Source organism: Lathamus discolor, chromosome 2 (genome assembly GCF_037157495.1).
Source record: "Lathamus discolor isolate bLatDis1 chromosome 2, bLatDis1.hap1, whole genome shotgun sequence".
In the NCBI taxonomy this organism is placed as follows: Eukaryota; Metazoa; Chordata; class Aves; order Psittaciformes; family Psittacidae; genus Lathamus; species Lathamus discolor.
Genome location: NC_088885.1, coordinates 10,229,449 through 10,242,814, shown reverse-complemented (window position 1 = coordinate 10,242,814; position 13,366 = coordinate 10,229,449). Strand labels below are relative to the sequence as shown.

The 13,366-nt window shown below is 43.6% G+C and overlaps 2 protein-coding genes across 6 annotated transcripts in view; one reads left to right on the top strand and one right to left on the bottom strand.

Annotated features, from left to right (window-relative positions):
* BLVRA (biliverdin reductase A) overlaps positions 1-13,366 on the top strand; it is a 68,277-nt gene that overhangs the window by 3,007 nt on the left and 51,904 nt on the right. The gene's annotated exons all lie outside the window — the stretch shown is intronic.
* The window catches only part of LOC136007655 (cytochrome c oxidase assembly factor 1 homolog), a 52,335-nt gene that overhangs the window by 22,767 nt on the left and 16,202 nt on the right, over positions 1-13,366 (bottom strand). For 3 of the 4 annotated variants that reach the window (XM_065665691.1, XM_065665683.1, XM_065665684.1), the window contains exon 3: positions 1,514-1,698. The exons of the other annotated variant lie outside the window; for it this stretch is intronic. The gene's annotated coding sequence lies outside the window, so the exon portion shown is untranslated. The remainder of the gene's footprint in view (positions 1-1,513; positions 1,699-13,366) is intronic. 4 annotated transcript variants of the gene reach the window in all.

Below are 13,366 nucleotides of genomic sequence, written 5' to 3'. Positions count from 1 at the left end.
TTCTCCAAATCCACTGTTAACTATGATTCAGTACGTGCCATTTGTGCTTTATGTGACTAGGAGTCTAAGCCAGTTTATCGGTGAAAGTAACAACTTTCTCATTAAACATTAATGGCAATGTTTTAATTAGTCCCAGGGTTCTGGTAGAAAGTTAAGTTCTTCCTTCAATAACCAGCAGTTACAGATGCAGTAAGTGTTAATAACCTAATAGGAAGCAAACTAGGCAAGCGTACATTCCTTCACCCAGAAAATGGATTTCATGTAGCTTTTTCATGGACTGTTCACACTTTAAAGCAAAAAATGTGGTTGAATTTTAATATGGAGAGTTGGGCTGTTTGCAACACCTAAAACTGCAGCCCCATCGTGTTGTTTCCTATTTCTTTCAGATGTGATGTTTAACATGCTCTCTGCTATAAAATTTGAAGCTAAAAATGCCACCTGGTTTAGGGATGGGGAGCGGAAGAAATCCCAATGGGATCAGAAGACGTTCCCAGACTTTCAGCAACTGTGCTCAGATGCCTCCCAAAAAGAAGAAACATATGAAAACATGAGAAATTTAAATAGTTTTGCTTCTGATACAAGCTTTTCATGCCACAAATGGACTTTTATAAAGAAGTATAAAGAACAGTATGTATGGGGGTTATGTTGGAATGGGAAAGGGCTATATGTGACTGTGACACCAGAAAGGAGTTAGTGGGAGCAGCAGTACAAAGTCTTGCACTATCAAACACTGGCACAAAGGCCAACGAGAGCAACCAGATGGTTTTTATCTCTATGCTAAAGGAGCAGTCAGTTATACTGCCCTTTCCTGCATATTTCTCTAGCCACTGAAGTTTTAGTTGGGGGAAACTTTCTCTTAAATGGAGTCCAGCAAACTTCAAGGAAAACCCAAGATTAGCTTTTTGAAATGTTGCTTTATCTTAGGGATACAGTAACCTTACAGGATATGTAACAGATACTACATCCTGGATAGCCAGCTATTTGAAAAGTTACTGTCTCTTTAAGGCTACAGTAACCTTTAGTGGTAGTGTACATGGGGAGAGAGTTTTCACTTTGGTAACACTGCTTTCTGATCCTTGTTTTTCTGCCCCAGCGAAAAAAGTAGACTGCCACTTTGTTTGCTTAAGTAACTGGCCAACTTAACTAACTGGCCAACTGGCTCAAGAAATCTTGAGCTTTTGTCATGGCCAAGAAACAAGATGGGTTTTGGCAGTGGGCAGGGCAGTTCCAAGGATCCACTACAGGTTTCTGGCCTCAGCACTGCTGTAACTGAGGTAGTTCTTGGAAATGAAACCCAGCATCAGCATAGTGCTATGGTATACTCACAAGAACACATTTATTGCAGGTTTAGTACAACAGGGAGAGATCTGGCAATGCGAATGTCAGCTACACAGTACTGTGCCCTAGTGATTTTTCCTGGGGCTTGGTTTAAAACAGTTGATGACAGGCTGGTGACTCTTACAATTCTGAACTCAATTATGCAATGGATGCAGGCTTCTGAGGCCTGACTTACCGTGTTCGGAATGGAGCTCAGTATCTATGGCTTGATTTTTGGGCAGCTGAAGAAGTCCTGTAAACACTCAGCATAACAACAGGCTTTTTGGTGCCACTCTTCTAAAACTGTGGTTCAATATTGGTATCACTTGATTGCTCAAACCACCTGAAAAGGTCTCCTGACAACTCTTACCCAGACTTCACCTAGAATAAAAGGGAAAATGCAAAGGAGTGGGTATGTAGCAGAGGCAGAGGAAGACTGTTCAGACATTCCTAAGGATTCAACAGGGTGCCTCTACTCCCACTGCAAGAAAACATTTAGTACTGTCAGTAGTCGTGATTGCCTTGTAACCAATATACGGTAAAGCAAGAAGGTAGCACATGGCACTTTGACATGATAGTAGTCCCATCAGAGATATCAGGGATCTCCTGCAGACTTGCCCATCATTATTCACAAAAACCTTATGAAAACAACCACACATTCTTTTCATTAAAACATGCCTGTTGGCTGTCTGAACAGTGCTAGCAGTAGTTATTAAGAAGTAACAGACCATGTATTTCAGTCCTACAACTAAATACAATTTCCATAAAAGACACTCCTCCTATACAGCTGTTCCTCTGTTGGCAATGATTAATAAATTCACAACAGTCCATAAACTGGGACTTTCTGTTTACCAGTTCATCCAATTTTTATGCACTAGCCCACTAGAAAAGGGATACATTCATGCTTTAATGGTACTTTTGTTTATCAGTCTCTGCACATAGGAGCTCTGTAATGCGGAACAAAGTAGAGAAGCTAGTGTTTTTAAAGATGAAACATTTCAGGCTTCAGCCAAGATTTTTAAACTAATAAGCTCTGTGAGAAGCAGATTAAGAAAACCTGGGATCCTCCATATTTGGACCTCTTGTAGTCTCCAAGGCCAACTGAGAGCACAGTTCCCTGCAGCCTCTACCCTGCAGAGAAGACCCAGTCACCTTCTTCCACAAACATCTAATATCTTCAATATCTCAAAGAGCCTGTGCCTCTCTGTCAGGTCTGCTGTAACAGGGAAGGAGGATCCCAAACTGTTACACACAGATGCAGACACACACACAACATGCATGCCAAGAACAGTAATTTCCATCGGAAAACAGGCTGAACTAGGTGCAAGTCAGTCAATAGAGAGTTTTCAAGACAGCTGTTTACATACTTGTTAAACATTGGCAAAACTCTGCGAACAGGTCTGGTATGCTTGTGACAGAACCATGCACCATGGCATCCAACCAGCAGCCACTTGAGTGCTCCCAGCATGCAGGAGTTAATGTTACAGTATCCCCATGAACTGTCCCAAGAGATGAGACTTCATCCATTTGTTGCTCAGCTTTAATTAATAGGACACTTTTCAATTACACTTCAATGACATCTTTTGAAAACAAGGTTTACACCTACTATATTTCTTCTGGACAAAACAGTCTGCTCAGCTGTATTCCCAGCCGTATGTTTTGTTTCTCCCAGCCTGCTGGCAGCCACAGCTACTTAGAAAGAGAGTAAGTTATGTCAACTGCTAGGATTTTCTACAGTACATATTACATCACCTTTCCTGAGAAACTTGTCTGAGCAGATCCCTTTTCTTGCTTTCTTCTTTCATAATGCCCTTCACATTCCTCTTTCAATATTTGCTGTTCTCTCTGTGGAAGCTCAGTTGCTGGCATTTTAAGGAAAGGTTACATAGCAAAAGGGTCACTAATGAAGCTTTCTCCTCCCTACCCCATGCTCTCAGAGAGAAAACTGTAGCATGTGGCACCTTTAGAGAAAGCATTCATTGCTGGTTTCAGGACAAGAAAAGGAATTCGGGGTATAAATTACCTTGGCCATTTCAATTCTAACAGTGAAGAAATAAGGATGAAAAAGAGCAAAAGACAAAACAAATCAAAGATGGCAAATTATGCTTTGGTGCAAGTAGAAAGCCAAATCCCTAAATTTTACACTGAGCTCTGATACTTGGGTGAGTGTGCCCCTGATCAAATTGCTCTGTGCCTCTGCTTGCTTCTTTATGAGTCCTGGTCCTTACGAAATGACCTTGGAAGTCAACAGTCATGTCTTTCAAAATGTCCTCTAGATAGAATGTACCAACCGAAGTCTGGTTCAGAGACAACTGAATGTGGTGGGAGCCTGCCCAGTTCAGGTCCATACACTTCAAAGTAGGTAATGTAAGAACGAAGTACGTTAAGTTTCGGGTTAGGATTTGGAATAAGCTGGGAATGAAGGCTAGGAAAAAAAAAAAAAGATAAACATCTCCAGCCAGAGGCACTTAAACTTGGATGGCTTAATATACATGCTCACTAGTGAACACATGCACATGTGTGTGAGCTGGCATGTGAGGTGGCTGCTTGCTGCTTGTTTATGAGGGCTCTCTCACAGTCCCTCACTGCAGCAAGGCAAGTAGTGCAGTAGTTGACTGGTATGGTCCGTTGCAGGGCATCATCCCAAAAGCATGGTAAGGATGCTTCTTTTGACTAAAGCTAAATGGCTGAACATGAAGTTGGGGGTATCTTCTATTCAAACACAGCTCCTTCTTCTAAACACAGTAGCTCCCACATGATCTTGAGTCTTTGAGTCTTTCTGTACAAACAATGGAGAAGGAAATCTAATTCCCATTGTAGGAAAGGAAAAACAGCTAAATGAATGCTGTTAGCAAGGGTAAGCATATTATCTCTGCTTGTTGAGGGCCCACTGAGGTTGAACAAAATCTTTTCATTAGCTGCAGTAGAGTGTTTATTACACTCCATTTGAATGATCTGTTTAAGATTAAGCATTTCTGGAAAAACACAGTGCTTTTACTCCCAAAGCATCTTCCATTCCACGGTACTTGGTAATGCTTCCATTTAGCAAAATGCTGAACGATCTGATCTGTGTCACGTTTAACACAAAGCGTAACTGAAGCAGCCTGCAGTAGTGTTCTCTGGACCTCTGGTTTTTAAGGGATCTGTGAAAAATCATTAGAATAAACAAAAGCAAACTATTTTGAGCAGGCCTAAATTTAGTACAAATAGGTCCTCATCTTTACTGGAAAACTTTTAAAGGAGCCAAGAAAACCAAACAAACAAAAGAATTCAAACCCACTGTGCTTCAGCACCAAAATCATCTAAAAATCAGCTTAATCCTTTTAGGATTCCCAGCAATCTGGGGAGATAAATAAAGAAAAGGGTAATGAAATAGTCAAGCACTGGGTACCCTATTAATGTATCAGCATGCTGTTGATGGTGTATAAACAATGCTAAAAGAACAGGAAATTATTACAGCAGAAGGCACTTCTTCATTTACTATTCAGCTGGGATTACTGCTTAGGAAGTCACTAATACACACTCATAATGAATACTAGAAGTGAGCACAGGCAGAAACTTGCCTGTTATCCAAATGAGTATGACTAGTGCTGAATGTTTCTCTCACTAATCTTTCTTAAAGCCTGAACTTAACTTCCAGAAAGGCAAGATTATTTGGGAGGTTCCGTTTTCACACTTAATTGCAGAATCAGAGACATGGAGCTCTTCCAGGAGCTCCTTGGGTGTTGGTTTCTTCTGAGCAGAAAGAACATGAAAGAGTAACAAAGCCCAAAGCACCTGCTTCAAACTTGTTTTGCCAACCTGCCAGTTGTGTGTTGGATTGGGAATTTCCTTCTCTTTTCTGGAGGGTAGAAAAGAATCAGGGGGAACTAGCCCATGGTAGTATTCTTTTCTTGTTCCAGTCGATCTGATAAGGAAAAAATTCTTCCCTGTGAGGGTGCTGAGGTGCTGGCACAGGGTGCCCAGAGAAGCTGTGGCTGCCCCATCCCTGGCAGTGTTCAAGGCTTTGAGCAACCTGGTCTAGTGGAAGATGTCCCTGCCTGTGGCAGGGGTTGGAAATGGATGAGCCTTAAGCTCATCCATTTGATCTTCTACCCCAAACCATTCTATAATTATGTCACTAGCCTCTGCCTGAGCAGGAAAGGCTATGGTGTATGAGAAACAGTACTAAGAGATCAGATTGAAAGGGGACATACCAAACTAATGGATGCAGTGTGGGGTCCCTGGTATGGCCAGACTCCTCCCATGGTACAGTGCCCTTTTTGACAGAAACCACCCACAAGCCTATGTGAGTACTTTCTCACTTCTCCTGTCTTACAAGGCTCTGGTGAAGAGGCAGCTGCCTTGTTCCAACCGATTGGGAAATGTTAGACATGAGGTGTGTCTTCCAAAAGGTCTGAATCAGGACTGCAGTGCCAAGTCAGATGCCAAAGAAAGGAGGCAACCTCAATCCAGACTACCCTTTTCCCTTCCTGAAATGCCAAGGTTGCTGATTTTCCCACTAGCCTTTTCAGTTGCTAGGGATTTATGTTAGAAAGGGATGACACAGTAACTTAATTTCTAAAGCATCCAAAAATACTGCAGTGATACATTCAGATAATGGTATTGAGGAGCACTTGGCTTCATATAAAGAAGCCCTGCATAGGATGGGCTGCTATCACAGGTACAACCAACTGGGTTAGTGACAGACTGGAAGCTGCAGCTTTTACAAAGAAAAGGCAGACTCAGGACTAACAAAGGAACATGAAATAGGAAAGGAACTTCTGACCATACTTTGCCCCCCCATCTTCCATCATTACCCCTTCCTTCTCCACTCCATCCCTTGTCCTCCTAGCCTTTAGCAAAACCAAAAATGGTACTGGTGGTGTTACATATACAGATCACTTGTCAAAGATTTGTCTCCTCCCTCTCTGTATGAGCTAATCCTTCCCAGCAAGCTTTAGGGGGTGATGAGTCAGTGGTACAAAGAACTGACAGATTAGATGTGGTATTTATTTTCTTCTGCCTTTTTTTGAAGCATGGCAGTCTCTCCCATCCCCAGGCATTGAGGAACGGTTAATCAAATGTACTGCAGCTGGGACCTTGAAGGATAATGTCCACAAAACCTGCAGCTTCCAGTAAAAGCCTTGTATTTTTTGTGTTCTTTTCTGGTCCCTGGCATTGCTGGGTGTTTACTCAGCGACACACTGTGTTAAAAGTTGCAACATTCATCTTTAAACATTAATTACCAAGGCATGAATGCTTCAAAAATCCACTGCCTGAGGCCAGGGCCTAGGAAGTGGAAAATGTAATTTCACAAAGAGATGAGAACAAATGCTGAGCCTTTTAATTGCAGGTTAGTACAAATGACTAACAGTAAAGCAAAAATCGCTTGGATGTATTTGTTGTTCAGAATGTCGAATTCAAAACTCAGCAGTGATTTGCCTGGGGTTTGTTTTTTATTCCCCCTGCTTTTCTTTTTGTAGAAGTCAGAGAAACTGGTGGGTTATGGAGAGGTGCAGGAAGCGCATTTCTGAAAATTCAGTTAAAATCATGTACTAGATTGGAAGAGAGAAAGTAAGAACACGCTAATTGATGGATGCAAAGTCAGGCAATAGATGCAATAGCTGGACAGTTACTGTGCTCATTTGGAGTTTCATTTTGGGATGAAGGCCACAATGATTCTCAGTATCTATCTTCATCTCTCTCAGTTCTCCTGAAATCTACCTGGAATTACCAACAATATAACAATGATTGGACATGCCTCACCACCTGTGGCAACACAAGATTAAATGCTGCTGTGACTCAACACTGTCATACTGGGTGTCCCAGCCTGAAGCCAATGGAACCATTGCACTAGCAATGGCATCATCTCCACCCTTCTGTCCTTGTTGCTGTCAGACTGGGGACAGCCCTGTGTGAACACCTTTGCAGGATATCAGAGGCACTTCTTTTTCCATAGGAGTAGAGAATTTGTTCATTCTAGCCCCTCATCACCCCTCAGTGTTGGCCATGACTGGAAGCACACACTTATGGGAGATGTAATTCATGGTCTGGTGGGTATGAGGCTGGTTTCTTGTGTGATGGTCCTGAAACTGCAGTTATTCACAAAGCCCAGAGGTCAAAGAGACTCCATAATGTGACACTCTTCTAATGCTGATGTTCACCTGCTGATGTTCAGCTTCTGGGTGTGCTCAGAAGCACTTCTGACCTCATAGCACTAAACAGCTTCATGTCTGCCTCTCCAGGATTGAGAAATGGTATGCCACTTCACTACCAGAAGGGCCTGATCCACTAGGTGTATCCAAAACCTGCCTAACCCATCATGTTTCATCCATAGGAGCAGAGAGAAGACAAGAAGATTGTGGTGATGACAGTACTTGTGTCCCATCTCCTCTCCCCACTTGCTTCTATCTAACAGTTCTGTACTGAGAACTTTTTCCCCGTGACCTGGGAGATCTGGTTTCAACATGCTCCGAGGATGCTCTCTTGCTGAGTCAGTCTACACCCTTCTGTTAAATGGGGAATAAAAGACCTTCTTTACCTCATGGACATTTTCACCAGGCCTTGCTCACATGCCAATTTGTGCAGATCAACTCATGGTCACACTGTGAAGAGTTTGCTCCCTTCTGAGTGGGCTGCTGAAGCTATGCTGCACAGTGCTCTGCTCTTGTCTCCTCTTCAGCAGTCATTATATTCAGTTCAAAGTGTGGAGAACACTAACAGGTGTACGCTGTGGGCAGCAGAGCAGTGCTGCATCAAGAGTACTACGATGCCAGGAGAAAACATTGTGTGCTCTAGGAAAAGGATGGGTGAGGGTATAAATTATGCTATTGCCTAACCCAGAATAACCGGGAAGCACTGTCCTTGTTGAAGATGATACATTTGGTGCCTTCCACATCTATCCTGTCTGTCTGAAGCAAATCCTGGTATGAACTACACAGCTGGTGACACTTAGGTTTGCCCTTGGGGATACCAACAGATTTGTTCCAGAAGAAAGCTCAGACACTGACAGACATCTGACATACTGACCATGGGAAGTACGAGTGACCAGGAAACCCATCCCTGGAGCAAAACAGGAGTGCACTAAGCTACTAGTACAGACACAGCATTTTTAAGCAATAGATGTTCTATTTTGATGGGGCCCATGAAGTTCAGGAGAGGTGTCTGAGAGAGCTGTCAGAGAGCTCACCTCTACTCAAAGCACCAAGCAGAACATCACACCCAAGTGAAACACAGTGCTGTCTAGCAGCCCTCAGTTGGTGTGGTCAAATAAATAATGACTACGTTCATTTTCTCGTTATTTCTTTCTTTCACACTTATAAATAACCCAGGTGGGTGCTGCATTTGTAGGGTGCTGCCTGGAAACACTGGGGCTTGCACTATCTCCCATCCAGCAATCTAGTGACCAGTTCTGTTTTATTGCAGGTATGACCGGGAGACTGAGACAAGTCTCCTGTGCCTCTGCCCTCTTGAATGTCACTGCTGCTGTACAGTAGCTCAGCTGCCACTATGTTTCCCTGCCTGCCTCTAAGATGATTGTCAGGCACAGAAAATATTAATTAAATTTTAATTAATAAATTGAATAGTGTGGGGTTAATTATAGTTATTTACAGGGAGTGTATGGGATTTGGAGGGCCTACCTTCTGGTGTTTCTGCACAAAGTGTTGCCTCTTCCTCTAAGCTCTAATTAGCTGGCTTTTTGTTTTTAATAGCCAGTCTCCAAATGATTGCTCAGTAGCTCCCATTTTGTTCCTCATCAGCAGTTCTTCAGCACAGCTGCTACAGAAGGGAAGCAACCCTGCAGTTTGCCTTGCAGGGAGTAGGTGATAAAGAAGCTATAAGAAGTAGTGTAAACCAACAGCATAAAAAGAAAGGAAAAAACCTGAGAGGCTCAGCCCCCAACATTGTCTAGTAAGGGGACTGTATAAGAAACAAAGGACACAGGCAGCACTAAGAAGGAAAAGCAATATCTGAGGCTGCTGCAAGGTCAAAATTTTTTTCTCTGTATGCAGCCCTCTTGTCCTGCTGCATGTTCTGCCTTCCTGCATATGTGTAGTGCCAAGAGTCATCAACAGCAGATAAGCACCTGGGAAAAAGCAGGCTGTTCCAACACAGTCAGCTGCACAACGTGGAATAATTTCTTCTCTACTTCTTATTTTCAACCTACATGCTTCTTCCTTTAAAATCTTTTAAAAATTTAGATGGATTTAAGCAGCTGTATTTTAAAACCAGTTACTTTTAGTTGCTCAGTGGATAGCTCTAAAGAATAAGACACTGTTAAACTAAAGGGACACAGTAAACAAACTAAAGGGACACAGTAAACACGCTGTGCCCAGTTTATTCCAGTTTTTCAATTTCATGCTGCTATATGCAAACTAGCAGAGCCTAAGAACCAGCACAGAGGAGAGGTTTTGGGGTTATTTTGGATGTTGTCTTGTTGGCTTTGTTTTTGCAGAAGTGATCAACATGATCAGCAGGCTTCCCCTCCAGTGTCCTCTTGCCTGCTACTGCTCAGGACTGAAGTGCTGCCACAGAGGGAGCAGCAGGCAATTGCTAGAGGATCAGGACTGGCAGCAGTGCCATAGCCAGCAGCTGGCCTGGTGCCTGCCTTCTCCTTCCTATTGCAGCAGCTGGCTCTGCATGGCAGGTACAGGAGCCAGGGTCTGGCTCCTTCTGAGAGGAGATGGGGTGAAGAAAAGAGGGGGGGAAAGTATTATTTTTAATTTGTAACCAAAAGCAGTAATACTAGTCAAGGAATATGGGGACAGACTGGCCAACATGGAGAGCAGGATATCCCCAAAACCCAGCATTGATCCCTGTGGTTTCTGAGGTCGGGAAAACCATTGTCTAAATTAAGAAAACTATCTTCCAGCCTAAGAAAGGAAACACAAAAGCTAGAATTGCTCTTGCATAAAAGCTTGCTTGAAAATTTGACCCATTCTTCTTTGCAACAAAACTGTTTCACTGACCAGAGGCACTGAGCTGAGGGCTCTCCAGCACCAACGTGTCTCCTCACCCCACACTTCTTGTCTCCTCACCCCACACTTCTGTCTGAAAAACCTCAGATCACAGGGCCAAAACTCTGCTCTACATCTACCTTTCAGGCACTGAGATTCCCCCAAAACGGAGAAGATAAAGCATGATACTGTCTTTGAGTATTTACAGTTGTGTCACCTGAGATACTTGCCAGTGCTTGTGATAACTCAGCTGCTTGCACCAGTAGGAAATGCACATCTAACAGCAGCAGTGCCCACACTGTAACAGCAACTGCTGCAAGATATCCTTAAAAAAAACCCTAAACCGTGAATAGTGACCTCAAATGGGCTTTCCTCCTCTTCAATAGCAAACCTAATTTTGTACTGGGGAGGTAAAGATCCCTCTGCTAAAAGCTTCTGCTTCTGCTCCTCCCCGGCTCAGCTGCTTATTTAAATTGCAAGATCACAGTCACACATCTGATTACTGGTGTATCCCCTATGCCGGTCACCCGTGTGCTGTAGCCAGGCAAGGCGAGCACAGGCTTGGCTGTAGGTTTAAAGGGCCGAGAGCCTTTAAGAAGGCTGAGTGCCCAGATTAGCGAGACAGCTTCCAGCCGGGGCGGCGGTGCCCGCCTGGCTGGGGCCGGGCCGGGCCGGGCCGGACCCGGTCGGGTGGGCGGGCGGGCAGGCAGGGAGGGAGAGAACTGCCGGCAGGCTCGGGCTGCCGGTGCCACCTTCTGGACACAAGCGTCATTCACCTTCCTCTGGCATGGAAGAGCACGAAGGGAAGCGTCTTCATTTCACTCCCCAGTCCTGCTTTTTTGTTTTTAATGCCCTCTTTTTAATCCACCATCATGTCGCACATCACTGAGGGGCAGCAGCTTCAACAAGGTGGCAGCAGCAGGATCCAAGACGGCTCTGTAGTGCATCCCACCTTCTGTGAAAAGGTCCGTGCTGCAAGTTCAGGAAAATGCTCCCTCCCTTTTAACATTTCCTCTTTGTCAAGCACCTCTGAGAAACATGGGAGAAGTAAGAGTCAAGACAGTGGTGCTCCTCTTAATGGATGTGTGCATTCTAGGCCAGGGAGGAAGAGCAGGGACAATCAAGAGCACCCTGGTTAACACCAGTGGTACCACTTCAAGGCTCACAGAGTTATCAATTTCAGCTAGGCCTAGCCTGTGAAGAGGGGTCTGACTGGTCTTGCTGTCCGATTAGATTTAAAGGCCATGTGTGAACACAGACATCATGAAAGTCTTGCCATTTATATCAGTGGCAGTTGTGTTCTTAAATGGAATTGTCCTCCTTAACCACAATCCAAACCACAAACTGTTGAGCATGGTTACACCACAGGCATTACCAACAGCAAAGCTAAGGTTAGAGAGGCCACTTCATTCTGAAACAATCCCAAATTATATCTCCTGAGGACAGCAGTTGCAATTCTAACTATTTCGTGTAGCTCCAGAGTTGGACCCAACCACTGTCTTCCAAGTGGCAAACAGGATGCATACACCCAACATAGCCTCAAAACCAGCTCATAGAGTAATAAGCTTGGGAACAACTTTTAGTGCAGAGAAGATGTCTCCAAGGAATGGTTTAAAGAGCACAATCAGGAATGGCAGACCAGGAAAAGCTGTGAGGTTGCAAACAAATATCTGAATTGGTAGAAAGCAGAGGAGCCAAAAGGAAGAGCTATGGGGACAAAGGAAGCAGGCTGCAATGGTAAATTGCAGGCTGCAGAGTGCAGCGCTACAGGGCTCCTCACTGAACAGGTTCTTCCCCAAGCTTAAGAAATGTGGAGTTTGAAGCTGTCAAATGCCTGTTGCAGTTACAAGGATGCAGCACCTAATGAAATATGTTTTGATTACATGTAGTTTAAATCTGTCAAGCCTTCCTTTAATATGCACATAGCTTAATGATAAATACCAGCCGTGTGGCGATTAAAGCTGCACTGTGGCTTTGATACTGCTGTGTTGCCATGATGCAATTCAATTTCAGATCCTGACCCATCTAGTCAGTCAGTTTTTACAGCTGGACTCCATTTGAGTTTAGTTGCTGCATAGCTGGCCCAAATACATGTACTGTCACTGCTTGTTTGGGCAGTGGCTTCGCTGCATTTCTTTCAGTTAGATTTATTAAAAATAGCAATAGGCTATCTTCCACAAAGGTGTAATCAAAGTAACTGATAACATCAGTTTACACATGTCAAAGCATCTAACTCCTACTGCTGTTAAGTCTCACTTCACACAGCTCTCCAGGAAAGACATACTCCTGTCTGAACTAAGTTTCAACAGGATCTGGGATTCTAAGCCCTGCAGAAAGGGATTCATAGCTGCGCTTCTCTGCAGCACGGATACTTGATAGTGCTGTGTACTTTATAACAAAGGGGGACAGTGAAGTCCTTCTACTCTTTAGCTACTACATGAGCAAGATCTCTACTTAGAAATTCTATGATTTCCGGTCTGTATTGATTTTAAGAGCATCTTTAGCATGCAAGCAGCTGTTTAATGCATTTTGACCCCAAGGAAGGGCATTTGCATTAGTATTCCCACTAGAACGTTTGTCCTTTCGTGTTCATGCATTAAGGTCCTGTTTAAAATCTGTCCATGTCCCTAATCTCTCTGGGGAGCTTTCCCTGAATATTCAATGCTAGTCCATGGTCTGTCACAAAAGAGGGAGGGGGAAAAAAGAGACACAGAACAGTGTTTATACCTAAAGTTCAATAGCTTTTTAACATAAAAAACATATGCACACACAAAAGCACCTCAACTACAGAGCCTGGTATTTCCACAGCAAAGATCCATGTGCATTTTTTCAAGTTAACTAATTTACTGCTCAGGCATAAGGCATCTGAGCTCCAGATGCACTCGTTCAGGCAGCCAGGGCCATAAATAAAACAGAAAAGAATGCTCTGACTCTAACATGGGTTTTACAGGGATGTGTTGAAGGTCTAGCAGATGGGTTTTGCTGTCTCAGCTTCTACCTGTGTCACAGAGTAAATGCATAAAGCTGCTTACTGACTCCTTCAATTCAAAAGCTTTGCTTTTGCTCCCATATGCTCCTGTGAAGATACAGCTAATTTAAACAATGAGCAA